The following is a 14016-nucleotide window of genomic DNA, read 5'->3' as shown; positions in this document are numbered from 1 at the left end:
CTTTTTCTACCACCCAGCTCAAGAAGCCTCCAGCAAGGTTCCTGTGGGCAGACAGAATTAGCAACACTCTGCACTGGCTCCTTGGTCTGGAGCTGGAGGGATGCTCCTGACTCAGCTGAAAAATTTCCCATAAAATCTGACTGTTTTCAGTTTGGAGCCTGCCCCAGGGAGCCGCACGATGGCTGGACACCCTGCCCCTGGGCTAGGACAGCCCCTGGTCATGTGGGGAGAAGAGCCCTGGGGGAGCGGGAGGAGGCCTGGCTGGCGTGCACCCTACACCACGGGTCATCCCAGCACCCTTAAGTTTTCTCTGCTGCTGCAGCCATGGGAACAACCCGGCTGCCCCTAGTGAAAGAAGCACGTCCAACATGTGAAGACTAAAGAGGGGAGCAGGGTACTCACCCCATCCAGGGCAAGGTTGGGGCCCTCAGGGATGGGACCCCCATTCCTCCTGAAGTGTCTCTTTTGAAAGAAGAAGAATGAGTGTGCGGAGAGCAGGAGTTGCCAGCATGAGAGCAGGTTTACTTAAAATTATGGTAATGAACGGGCTTCCCTGGTGGTTTAGATGGTAAAGAATCTGCCTGCAATGCAGGAGGCCCTGGTTCAAACCCTGGGACAGGAAGATCCCTCTGGAGAAGGAAATGGCTACCCACTCCAGTATTCTTGCCTCTATCCAGAATTCCATGGATAGAGGAGCCAGGTGGGCTACAGTCCATGGGGTCTCAGATACGGACACAACTGAGTGGCTAACACTTTCACTACTCACATTGTAATGAACACAGTGTGGCAGGGGAACAGAAGGGGCAAACTAGAAAGTCTGAGAACTAAATTAAACAAGGCATTATCTAGACACATGCCATATGTGTCTAAAAAAATCTACAAGGAAGGGGAAATACAAAATTCGGGAGTGGTGGCTTTGAGGCAGAGTGTGGGGGTTGGCAAGGCTGGACCAGGGAGGCACAGAGGTGCCTGGTTGTCAATGTTCTAGTCCTAAGTTGGCTGATGGATTCATGGTGGCATTAAATTAGAGAGAAAGAAATATAGGAATCACCAAAGCAGAATGAAAGAAGGCTATGCACAGGATCAATGATGATAGTGTATTGCAACCAGAGGTTATGTTTAATAGTAAACAAACGAATGGTAATGCTGTATATCAGAAGTTCGTGTGTGCGTGCTAAATTGCTTCAGTTGTGTCCAGCTCTTTGCAACCCTATTGACTATAACCCGCCAGGCTCTTCCATCCATGGGATCCTCCAGGCAAGAATACTGGACTGGGTTGCCCTCCTCCAGGAAATCTTCTCAAGCCGGGGATCAAACCCCCGCCGTCTCTTTGTCTCCTGCATTGGCAGGCGGGTCCTTTACCACTAGCACCACCCAAGAAGCCCATCAGAAGTTGTTAAAAACAAAAAAAGGAGAAAGGGCAAAAGTTAATGAGGAAAATCACAAGTTGGCCTCAGTCTGGCTCAAATGAGAGCTTGGCTAGAAGATGAATTACAGTTAAATTCTAGTTGACGGGTAGTTACACTCTTGCCTGCTGAGAATGTAGTATAGCTCGGGAGAAGACATCACTTCACTAGAAAGGAGAAGCACAGGTCTGGGGTGAGAAAATGTGGAGTTAATTCTGGTCTCACATGGCAGACGCTTCCTTTGTAGAGGGGTGACAACCCTTGCCTCACGGGGGAGCAGGGGGAGGATGAGAGGGTGGCAGAGGTGCCCAGCATAGGGCCTGGCATATCTGGGTCATATATTTGTTTTCAGAGCAGTTAGACCTTCAGGACAAAGTGAAAAAAAAAAAAAGAGGCAGCTGGTGTGGTGAGCTTAGGCTCTGACACCTCATGTGGGATGCCTGCATGTCGACAGCCACAGATAATTCCGACCAGAGGTCTGAGCAGGCCCGCGCAGCCAGTGCATTAGATCCAGCCCCAGGAGACCCTGATCCAGCCCTGTCCATCAGCCTCTTCTACTCTGGGGGATGTTCCTTCCAGTCTTTTCATCAGAATCATAAATATTGGTAGGTTTTCAAATCCCATCTTGGTGTTCTTATTGGGCCCTTTGGTTGGACTTTTGGAAATAATCATAGTTATGAACAGTCAGAGAAAGAACCTACCTAGCACTTCCTATGCCATGAGATGTCCCAAGGACTTTGTATCTTACTATACGTACTCCTCACTATGACCCAGTGAGGCAGCTACTATCATGAGAGCCCATTTATAGACTGAGGAAACCAAAGCCCAGAGTAACTGGCTGAAAGCCGCAGTTAAGTGGTGAAAATGGGACTGGAAGTCAGGCAGTGTGGTTCGGGGCACGTTCTGTAGTCAAACTCTCCTGGGAGGTGGCGTGAGTCTGCACTGGAAATGCAGCCCTGCTGATTCCATCGCTCGGTGGCAGTGCTCCCCCGCCCCAAGCCCCAGACCCTGGCCCAGCTGGCCAGGGTCCTAGCTCCAGGCGGTGGTGCTAGCTTGTTGTCTGTGCACTAGAGGTCCCTGAATGGACCAGTGATGGGCCCCTGGCCCAACAAAGTCCAGCCCTGGCTGGCAGGTAAGCTATGAGGTGGCCCAGGTGAGGGGCTCCGCCTATGGGGTCAATTACTAATGGGCTGCCCAATCTACCTGGTTCTGTCTGGGATTTGGCCTGCAGACCTTGGAGAGGAGAAGGAAACAGGTGCAGACCACACGAGGGGGCCTCCCCGTTCCAGGTCCAACCACAGAACCACCCACCCCTTCCCACGCAGCCCTGGGACTACGCTCCTCCCAACGACTCAGGCCAACTGGCACAGTTGTCTCCTGTTTTCTAGCAAATCGCCAAGGTCAGGCCAACTTCCTTCCACTTGGGAAACGGCATCACTTCAGCCTCTTGCTAAACAGCATCAGCCCCAGGGGCTTAATATGAAGGCCATCTAATGGATTTATTGTGTTTATTTGACCTTTCCCAGTGTGAGCTCAGAAACAGGCCCAGAGGAGGATGGGGGGAGCTTGTTTTTCTTAAGCTAAGTGAAACTGATGAGTACACTGAATTCTTGGATGGAGTCTGCCGAGGTTTCTCACCCTGGCTCCCCTCTCCCTTAGTCAAAAGATCCAGTTAGACTCAAGAGGAATCCCGTGTTTATGGGTTAGCTCTGGAAGAAGAAGATTGTGTCTACTAAGAAGTGGTAAATGATGAGATCTGCAAATGAATACTTTCAGTATGTAAAGAACCCTGATAAGGGAAAATAGCTAGTAAATTTAGAAACGACCACTCTATTTCTACTTCTAGTTTGAAGGCAAATGACTTCTTGTTTTTAAACAACTTTTTAAAAAGCTAATGACCACCAGCGCATGAATGAAAACCACTTCTAGTATCATAAGCACATCTGTGTTTTAAACCAGAGGCTGCAAACTCCAATGCCTCACGGCCAGGCAGGTACCCTAAGTGGCCAGTGTGCAGCAGATGGACGCGGTGGGCAGGGGGAGAGTGGTGGCACCCACAGACACCAGAGACACACACACCAGGGGCCACTGCTCAGCTCAGACCTCAGCTCCCAGCAGGATTGTGGGCCCCTGTTACCAGATTCCCTGCCCTTTCCAAAAAAGCCAAGAATTCAAAATTTTTATGTAACATTTCTGAGTTACTGTAATTTAGTATGGCCACACAAAATATTTCTAGGCCCAGACACAGCCCTAGACTGGCAGCGTCACCTCTACTGCCGAGTGAAGCTTATCTACCATGGTGATGGGAAGTTGGGACCTGCCACTCGGGGCAGCTCATCCCCCATGGCCTGCCAGAGGTCTGATCCAACCACAGACGCACAAACTCCAGTGGACCCAGGAATTTGCTCACTGTCCATCCATGGCCATAATATCCACAACTATATGTAAAAACAAACAAGCGAACCCGAGCTTCACAAAAACCCGTTTTCTCTCTGCGGTCTCAGCGTGGATTTTGAGAGTCCAGACTGGGCAAATCTCACCAGACACACCCATTCCCTCTTCCTCTCCAGTTCTCCATGTGGGTACCAGGCTGATGTGTGCCAGAGTGAGGACGACAGGAGTCGGGGGTACTGCAAAGACCCCCACTGGAGGATGGTACTGGTACCACCACCACTACAGCAAATACGGCGTTCACGCCGCAGGTGCTGTGCGAGTACTGCCCTTGGGTAGGCTGGTTAGTCCTCAGCACCTCTGCACATGCCCTGTGTGCCCACACTGGAGCCAAGGAGGCTGAAATGCAGAGAGGGCCCATGCCTTCTTGGAATAGGCAGAGCCGTGGGCTCCAGAGTCTGTGTTCCTCACAAGACACCCCTCAGTGCCCAGAACGCTTCTGCGTTGGGTATAAGCCGCCTATAATACTCATTTTCCTGTAAAATCAGACTTCTTATTTCTTATTTTACTTCAGACAAGGAGTGGCAGATAGTAGAGGGTTAGGAACAAAAACATATTTGTAGAGAAAAATGATGGACAAAATCAACTTTTTGATTGTGAGCTGAGAAAAATGCAGAAAAATCTCTTAGTTCAAGATATGGCAAAACCAGATCCCCTTGACCTTGGATAATAATAACAATCTAATAATATCATATTATTAATACAGTATTAATAAAGTTATTAATAATCTTGCAAGTTGCTAGGGGATAGATCTCAAATGTACAAATAAGAAATGGCAATTATATGAGGTGATGGCAAAAACTTCATGGCAATTAGAAAGGGAAAAGCTATGACAGATTTTCTTGGACTCCAAAATCACTGAGGATGGTGATTACAGCCATGAAATTAAAAGACACTTGCTCCTTGGACAGAAAGCTATGACAAACCTAGACAGAGAGTTGGACCATAAAGAAGACTGAGTGCCAAAGAATTGATGTTTTTGAACTGTGGTGCTGGAGAAGACTCTTGAGAGGCCCTTGGTCAGCAAGGATATCAAACCAGTCAATCCTCAAGGAAATCAACCCTGAATGGTCATTGGAAGGACTGATGCTGAAGCTGAACCTCTGATACTTTGGCCACCTGATGTGAAGTGCCAACTCATTGGAAAGAATCCTGATGTTGGGAAAGACCAAAGCAAAAGGAGAAGAGGGAAGCAGAGGATGAGATGGTTAGCATCACTGACTCAATGGATATGAACCTGAGCAAACTCCAGGAGATAGTAAAGGACAGGGAGGCCTGGAGTGCTGCAGTCCATGAGGCTGCAAAGAGCTGGACATGGCTTAGGGACTGAACAACAACAACAACAAATTATATGAGGTGATGGACGTGTCTCCTGACGCTACCGTGGCAACCATTTTGTGATACTTAAGTGTACCAGAGGAACACATTTGACTCTTAAACTTACACAAGGTTATATGCTACGATGGTGTGATCATTCACCTAGAGCCAGACATCCTGGAATGTGAAGTCAAGTGGGCCTTAGAAAGCATCACTATGAACAAAGCTAGTGGAGGTGATGGAATTCCAGTTGAGCTATTTCAAATCCTGAAAGATGATGTTGTGAAAGTGCTGCACTCAATATGTCAGCAACTTTGGAAAACTCAGCAGTGGCCACAAGACTGGAAAAGGTCAGTTTTCATTCCAATCCCCAAAAAAGGCAATGCAAAGAATGGTCAAACTACTGCACAATTGCACTCATCTCACACGCTAGGAAAGTAATGCTCAAAATTCTCCAAGCCCAGGCTTCAGCAATACGTGAACCGTGAACTTCCAGATGTTCAAGCTGGTTTTAGAAAAGGCAGAGGAACCAGAGATCAAACTGCCAACATCCGCTGGATCATGGAAAAAGCAAGAGAGTTCCAGAAAAACATCTATTTCTGCTTTCTTGACTATGCCAAAGCCTTTGACTGTGTGGATCACAATCAACTGTGGAAAATTCTGAGAGAGATGGGAATACCAGACCACCTGACCTGCCTCTTGAGAAATCTGTATGCAGAAATCTGTATGCAGGAAGCAACAGTTAGAACTGGACATGGAACAACAGACTGGTCCCAAATAGGAAAAGGAGTACGTCAAGGCTGTATTTTGTCACCCTGCTTATTTAACTTCTATGCAGAGTACATCATGAGAAACGATGGGCTGGAAGAAGCACAAGCTGGAATCAAGATTGCCGGGAGAAATATCAATAAACTCAGATATGCAGAGGACACCACCCTTATGGCAGAAAGTGAAGAGTAACTAAAAAGCCTCTTGATGAAAGTGAAAGAGGAGAGTGAAAAGTTGGCTTAAACCTCAACATTCAGAAAACGAAGATCATGGCATCTGGTCCCATCACTTCATGGGAAATAGATGGGGAAACAGTGGAAACAGTGTCAGACTTTATTTTTTGGGCTCCAAAATCGCTGCAGATGGTGATTGCAGCCATGAAATTAAAAGACGTTTACTCCTTGGAAGGAAAGTTATGACCAACTTAGATAGTATATTGAAAGCAGAGATATTACTTCGCCAACAAAGGTCCGTCTAGTCAAGGCTATGGTTTTTCCAGTGGTCAGGTATGGATGTGAGAGTTGGACTGTGAAGAAAGCTGAGCACCGAAGAATTGATGCGTTTGAACTGTGGTGTTGGAGAAGACTCTTGAGAGTCCCTTGAACTGCAAGGAGATCCAACCAGTCCATCCTAAAGATCAGTCCTGGGTGTTCTTTGGAAGGATTGATGCTAAAGCTGAAACTCCAGTACTTTGGCCACCTCATGCGAGGAGTTGACTCATTGGAAAAGACCCTGATGCTGGGAAGGATTGGGGGCAGGAGAAGGGGACAACAGAGGATGAGATGGCTGGATGGTATCACCGACTCAATGGGCATGAGTTTGAGTGAACTCCAGGAGTTGGTGATGGACAGGGAGGCCTGGCATGCTGCGATTCCTGGGGTCGCAAAGAATCGGACACGACTGAGTGACTGAACTGAACTGACTGCAAGGTGGGGAACTAAAAGACTTCTTCCCCGATTTAAATAACAATAATAATAACCTAAGGCAAGTAGCAGCTGCCCTCTGCTGAGCCCTGCCTCTGGGCTGAGCCTAGCCTGGTCCGGCCACATGAAGCCTAGATGTATCATCTCATTGGGCCGACACAGTGAGTATAGACATGGTACCATGTCCTGGGTTATTTCTCAGTGAGGAAAACAAGCACCGAGGCTGAGCTGCTAACACAAAACTTCACAGAGGGTGGGGCGGGCAGACTGATGTGCATTCTGTTTTTGTTGATGATCCTCAGGAATCCTGTGTTTCTTGAGGAACTGCTGTGTGCCAGACCAGGTGCTGGAGAGTTGGAAATGAGTCAGACGCCCTCAATCTGAGAAGTGCACAGCTTCCTGGGGGTCTTGGGAAGTGAAAGGTGCTTTCCCTGTACCATGCTCACAGTGATTAAGTTCACCCCTGGGATATTTCCTGCATGCACACAGCTAGCCTGTTGATTGAAGCCTGGGGACAACTTCCTTGCACTGAATTTTATTTTTTTAATTAAGGAGAAGTTTGCATAACATTCGAGTACGAATTGGAACCCACTCCAATATTCTTGGCTGGAAAATCTCATGGACAGAGCAGCCTGGAGGAATCCAGTCCAGGGGCTGCAAAGAGTCGGACAAGACTAAAGGACTAACACTTTTCCGTAACACAAAAGGAACCATTTAAAAGTGACTCAGCGGCATTTAGCACATTCACAGTGTTATGCAACCACCACCTCTGTCTCGTTTCACACCCTTCTCATTACCCTCAAAGGAAACCCTGTGTCCATTAGGCATTTCCTCCACAGTCCTCCTTCCCCGAGTCCCTGGGTATCACTAATCTGCCTTCTTTTTCTATGAACTGATCTATTCTGTTAAACGGGATCATACAATATGTGATTTCTGTATCTGGCTTTCTTCAGTCAGCATAATGTATGTGAGGTTCATCTATGTTGCAACATGTATCAGAATTTCACTCCTTTTAATGGATAAATATTGATAATATTCCACTGTATGATAGACCCATACCCACTCATCCACTGATGGACGTTTTGGGGTGTATTCATCTTTTGGCTATTGTGATCGGTGCTTCTGTGAGTATCAGTGTATAAGTATCTATCTGTTTAAGAATCTGTTTGTATTTCTTTCAGGTATACACCTAGAGCTTCCCAGGTGGCGCTCGCTAGTGGTAAGGAACCCGCCTGCTAATGCAGGAGACATAAGAGATGTGAGTTCAATATCTAGGTCAGGAAGATCCCCTGGAGAAGGGCATGGCAATCTACCACAGTATTCTTGCCTGGGGAATCTCCATGGATAGAGGAGGCTGGCAGGCTACAGTCCATGGGGTCACAAAGAGTTGGACACGACCGAAGCGACTTAGCACGCATGCACACACACACGCACACACATCCACCTGGAAGTGGAATTGCTGGGTCACGTTGATTCCATGTTTAACTTCTTGAGGAACCGCTAGACTGTTTTCTATGGCAGCTGCATTGCTGTACATTCCCATCAGCAATTTCTCCATATCCTCACCACTTCTTAGTTTCAAAAACTTGACTCTGCCACAAACTCATTGTGATGTTAATAACATAATAACATATATAATAATAATAACAGCATTTCTAGTGTGTGTACTATACCAGGCACTATTTTAAGAACTTTCATAAATTAACTTATTTAATTCCCACAATCATCAATGTTTTCTTTTATAGATGAGGCAAGTGTATCACAGGGGGACAATAACACGCCAAGGTCACACAACTAGTGAGTTGAGATTCCAACCCAGGCAGTTTTAACCCAAGTCTAAGAGGCATACACGAGGACAGTTTTCAGCCTCTGTGAAGCAGAAGGGCAGGTCTCTTTGCCAAACCACGAGAATCCTTTTGCCAAATGAAACTTTACATAGAACCCCAGTCTATTTAGCAGATAGAAAGGAAGCTGCTTGGAGGGTGAGGTCCCAGTTTCCAACCTTAAGGTGAGGCCTTGGGAACTTTGGAGAAATAGGGTTTTGGAACCTTCTTGCAAAGTCAACGATTCTGAGTGAGATACTAAGGAGTGATAAGACAAAACCTCAGACTCTCATCCCATGGCTGGCAAAAGCACACCCTTTGCTTTTAATTTAATGTGTGAGAACAATACCTTGGATTTATGAAGTATGTTGTCTTTTCCGGGGACCTGCACAAGCATCCTATTTGCTGTTAGCGTGAATCTTTCCACAAGCACACTTAAGGATCTGTGAGGTCCTAAAGAACCTCTGCTGACTAGGACAGAATGCTCAGGAGCAGGGTGATGGAGTGATTTCAATCATGTGCTAACAGGAGCACCCACTATACTCCTGCTTTGGTTTCAGCTCTTTCCTGCCTCATCAGTGCAACCTAGTGACCCAGTGTAACCCTGGTGCCTGTGCGCCGAATGTGTGCTGGGCCTGTGCTCCAAATTTCTGGCACATGCTCACACATTCTCCCTTCATGCTCACGACAACCCCTTGAGGGAGGTGTGACGGATCTGTAGTCCCTTATCCAAAACCCTGGGACAGGTGGTTTGGGAATTCAGAAAGTTCCAGAGTTTAGTAATTAGGTGGCACATGCCACTTGTTGCCTAACATCCCAGGGGACTAGGGCAGTGCTTGCTGCACACATGCTGATATTTCTACAGCAAAACCTACGAATATTCACACTGAGTGAAATAAGAAATGACTAAAAATAGCCTCACATCAGTGCCGGTTGATCTGGCCTGTCAAAGGAGTTTGCCCTAAACTTAGAAATGAAGTTTTGTGTTTTCAGAACATCGCCCTGTGCTAGCATCTTCATCTGACAGAGAAATGAGGCTCTAAGTGCAGGAGTGGCTTGCTGAGCAAGGGTGAGCTGGTGAGTGCTGGAGATAGGATTTAAGCCATAGGTCTGACTTGAGAGCCCACATCTAAACATGGAGAAACAGCACAGACTTCTGGGAGAAATAGCTGAGTGCTCAGCTCCCTCTTCTGCCACTTACGAGCTGTGGGATCTGATAAATCGCTTCACCCTGACCCCTTGACTTCTCCAGAGGTTGTTAGAGGACTGTTCTCAAATTTTCTAGCTCTCATCCTCCGCGTACAGGGTCACCATGCCCTTCCCCACTCACTGAAGTTAGGTGCAACCATGAGTCTTACTTTGGCTAACAAGTAGAAGTGCCATTAGGGGCTGTTCTTTCTGCCCTGGACCTGAAGTGAGGACACAGACTTTGCAGAATAGAGCTTCCAGGAGACCAGGGATGAGCATGCACAAGGGCAAAGACAAATAAATCTTGGTTGTTTGACATTAGCGACTTGAGGCTTGTCTATTACAGCAGCAAGACCTGGCCCATCCTGACTGGTACAGGCTCCTTCTCTATAAACAACCGGTGTGAAGCCTGAATCAGGTGGCACAAGTAAAGCTCCTAGTGGTGCCTGGCAATGACGTTAGCTGACTCCTTTTCCCACGCTGGGCATGAATTCCCCTGGGGTAAAGAACGGTTCGGGGGAGGGAGGGAGTGGGTGGAGGCAGTAATAGCTACCTTGCTCCTTTTAAATAACTGAAATGACTGTTAACCCATGAGGTATGCATGGAAAAGATTTTGTGGATGTTTCTGATGTTTTGAGAAAAAGGCAATGGCACCCCACTCCAGGACTCTTGCCTAGAGAATCCCATGGACGGAGGAGCCTGGTGGGCTGCAGTCCATGGGGTCGTTAAGAGTTGGACACGACTGAGCAACATCACTTTCATGCATTGGAGAAGGAAATGGCAACCCACTCCAGTGTTCTTGCCTGGAGGATCTCAGGGACGGGGGAGCCTGGTAGGCTGCTGTCTATGGGGTCACACAGAGTTGGACACGACTGAAGCAACTTAGCAGCAGCAGCTGATGTTTTGAGTCATAGGTGTCCCTGATCTACCCACGGAATTGATGAGAGGATGGGGCGATGTGGGGGTTGGGGGGTAGGGGGTGGGGTGGGGACAGAATCCCAGCCCTGAGACAAACAGCTGCACAAGGACTCCAGGTTCCTTATGGAAGTGACAGCTGTGGACCCAATATCCCCAAAGGCCGTAAGGGCCCGCCTGTGTCGAGAAGGGGTCAGGAGGGCCAGGCAGCCTGCTGACAGCTGCTGAGCACAGAGGAGGCATCGGTGCCTCCCAGAAGGACTGCCAGATGGAGGGAGAGAGGCTGCGGGGAGGAGATTCTCCGTGATGAGATTGCGCAGTTGCCTCAGGACTTGTATTAAGACCCCATTTAGCAACGCCGATTAAGGAGCTATAAATAGCACCTGGGCTCTCTCACAGGCCATAAAACACACTTCCCTGCTTCGCTCCCAGCCGGCAGCTTGCCCTGCTTAATTGGGGCTCAAAATAAAATACCTGGAACGCCACTTTGGGAAGGAAGGCCCGCGTTGTCATAGTGACCAGTTGCTAAGCCAAGGTTGGGGCAGAGGCTGGACGCGGGGCTGCTGTCGCAAAGGTAGGAAGGAGGAGGCGAAGGGACACGCGGAGGGGAGGGCACACAGCTGAAGGTTCCTAGGAAGTCTGGAACCACGCCGTAAGAGGTGGCGCTATGTCCACCAATGGTCTATAATGACCGCCCCAAACGGCAGCCTCACCCACACCCCTTTCCAATCGCTGGTCTAACAAATGAGGGCCGGAGAGGCAGAGAGGTGGGCCTGGCTGGCCCTTGGTAGACGGGAGGGCAGAAAATTTGAGTTTCAGTCCTGAATCAGTCGCTAGACAGCTGGGAGAGGTGGGGGAGGAGGGAGCTTTCCACCCTCTAGGCCTCTGGCCTTCTCCACTAACAGGAGGGGGCGCGAAAGGTGTCTAAACTCTAAATGCACGAGCGGGGCATCGGAACTCCCACCAGCATCAAGAAGAAGGAAGAAGCTCATCGTGCGCTGAGTCACCTCTAAGATCCAGGCAGTGAAGAAAGCAGGGTGCACGGCAGCAGCGAGGGGAATGCTGCTGTTTGTGTCGTTTGGAAAAATATCTCAGAAGAAAATGTGAGAAATCTGACAAGCGCTGGTTGCTTCTGGGGAGGGTGGCTGGAAACGGGTGGGCAGGGGACTTACCGTTATTGTTTTAATTAAGCCTCATGAATATATTTAGTATGTGTGCTTGTGACCCCATGGACTGTAGTCCTCCAGGATCCTCTGCCCATGGGATTCTCCAGGCAAGAATACTGGAGTGGGTTGCCATGTCCTCCTCCAGGGGACCTTCCTAACCCAGGGACTGAACCTGCATCTCATGTCTCCTGCCTTGACAGATGGACTCTTCACCATTAGCGCCATCTGGGAAGCTGTAGGAAGAAGTACTAGCAGTAGAGGTACCGGCAACACCACTGTGAGGGGCCTGCCCACTATTCTACCTGATTGGGGAAAACTGATTCTGTGGACTGTTCACCACAAAGGTGTCATCCAGGCCTTCACTTCAGTTGCCTTCCTGCCTGCACGCTCAGGAATCCCATGCTAAGGAGGCACCCCAGAGAAAGCACTCCCAGGGAGTGTCTTGGCTCTGCAATTTAACTGCCTGGAGAAACTCAGCAAGGCCCTGACCCTCACTGGTCCCATCCACAGTCCCATGAGGGACTTAGCCCAGGGTCCCCCTGATCCTCTCTGGTCCCCATCTATACCAGTGGAGGGGGCTTGGACCAGGTCCCTAAAGCCTTGCCTATTTGGAACTCTATCTGGAATTTTATTTTATATTTTCTATGTGGAATTTAAACATCAGCCCAAGAAGGGCAGAACAGTGAGAGAAGCCCGCTCCAGATAAACAAGTCTCCCAGTGAACATCCGAGAACAGAGGAGGATATGTGAGGAAGCTCCAATAGTTATAGCAAGATATTCACATGCAGGTATGTGCGTTAGTCACTCAGGCGTGTCTGACTCTTTGAGACCACATGGACTGTAGCCCTCCAGGTTTCTCTGTCAATGGGATTCTCCAGGCAAGAATACTGGAGTGGGTTGCCATTCCCTTCTCCAGAGGATCTTCCTGACCCAGGTATTGAACCCTGGTCTCCTGCATTGAGCTACCGTTTGAGCTACAGGAAAGTCCAAGATATTCTCTTGCAAGGCCCACGTGTAAATCCTGAAACCCCAAGGAAACACCTTTCTTCTTTCAGGTCTCTGAAGTCACCACTGAAATCTGTCTTCAGAGTGACTGTCCTCTGTGAATGGCAGCAGGAGAGGACGGGATACAGTTGTTACCAAAAGAAACTTCCCAGGCGGAATGAAGTGATGCTATCGGAAAGACAGCTCCGATAATGACCCTGATTTATCTGAAAGATCAATCATTTGTAAACCTTCATTCTACTAACCCTTATGTTAGTTACTAATGGATTTCTGATGGTTTTGCCTCCAGCATTCTTTATTTCCTCCTTTAGTAAAACATCTTTGGATTCCCTTGTGGAGTGTGTTTGTTTCTGAGACTTGGCCCCCTCCCAGCCCCATGGCTGGAGCCTTTGACAGGGGCTGAGACAGTCAGCACATTCCAATCCAGTGGCCATGTGATTGGTTGAGGGATGGTCATGTGACCCAAATGGAGCCAATCAGAATGCATTCCAGGGCATAAGCATGCTGGATCAGGAGGGAAGGGGTGCCCCCAAGGGGCTCCTGTGGTTGTTTTGGGACCCTAGAAAGAAGAGCCCAACCATGGGGCCTCCGTCCAGAAAGTGTGTAGGAAGGGCTGAGAGATGACGCTCTGTGGCACTGATGTGGAATCGCTGTCTTTACTTTTCACGTAGGTTGAGTCTTTTCATGTAGGTTGAGAGTATGAAGACCTAAAGCCACAGAAGACACCCCTAAGGCTTGAAGGAAGAAGGGCTTGAGACAAGACATAGCTGGGCCCCAGGCTGAGCAGCTGGAGTTTGTCCCCTGAGGATAGATACTCCAAGATAAAGATAATAGCAAGAACAAGGAGGAGCTGAGTCCTGTCCAGATAAAAGATAAAGGTGCTAAGTGCTCAGCTGTGTCAGACTCTTTGCAGCCCCAGGGACTGCAGCTGTGCATGGAATTTTTAGACAGGAATACTGGAGTGACTTGCCATTTCCTTCTCCGGGAATCTTTCCTACCCATGGATCAACCTGTGCCTGGCATCTCTTTCACTGTCAGGCAGATTCCTTACCAC

At 48.5% G+C, this 14016-nt stretch overlaps 1 protein-coding gene and 1 long non-coding RNA gene across 2 annotated transcripts in view; one reads left to right on the top strand and one right to left on the bottom strand.

Moving 5' to 3' along the window:
* Positions 1-14016, bottom strand: part of SPSB4 (splA/ryanodine receptor domain and SOCS box containing 4) — an 88982-nt gene that overhangs the window by 14228 nt on the left and 60738 nt on the right. The gene's annotated exons all lie outside the window — the stretch shown is intronic.
* Positions 11472-13296, top strand: LOC120857966. Its single transcript, XR_005719796.1, has 2 exons — positions 11472-11894; positions 13013-13296. It is a non-coding gene; the product is annotated as an uncharacterized LOC120857966 (long non-coding RNA).

This window comes from Oryx dammah, unplaced genomic scaffold (genome assembly GCF_014754425.2).
Source record: "Oryx dammah isolate SB20612 unplaced genomic scaffold, SCBI_Odam_1.1 HiC_scaffold_2, whole genome shotgun sequence".
Lineage (NCBI taxonomy): Eukaryota > Metazoa > Chordata > Mammalia > Artiodactyla > Bovidae > Oryx > Oryx dammah.
Note: the sequence above shows the minus strand (reverse complement) of the source record. Positions and strands in the feature narration are given on the sequence as shown.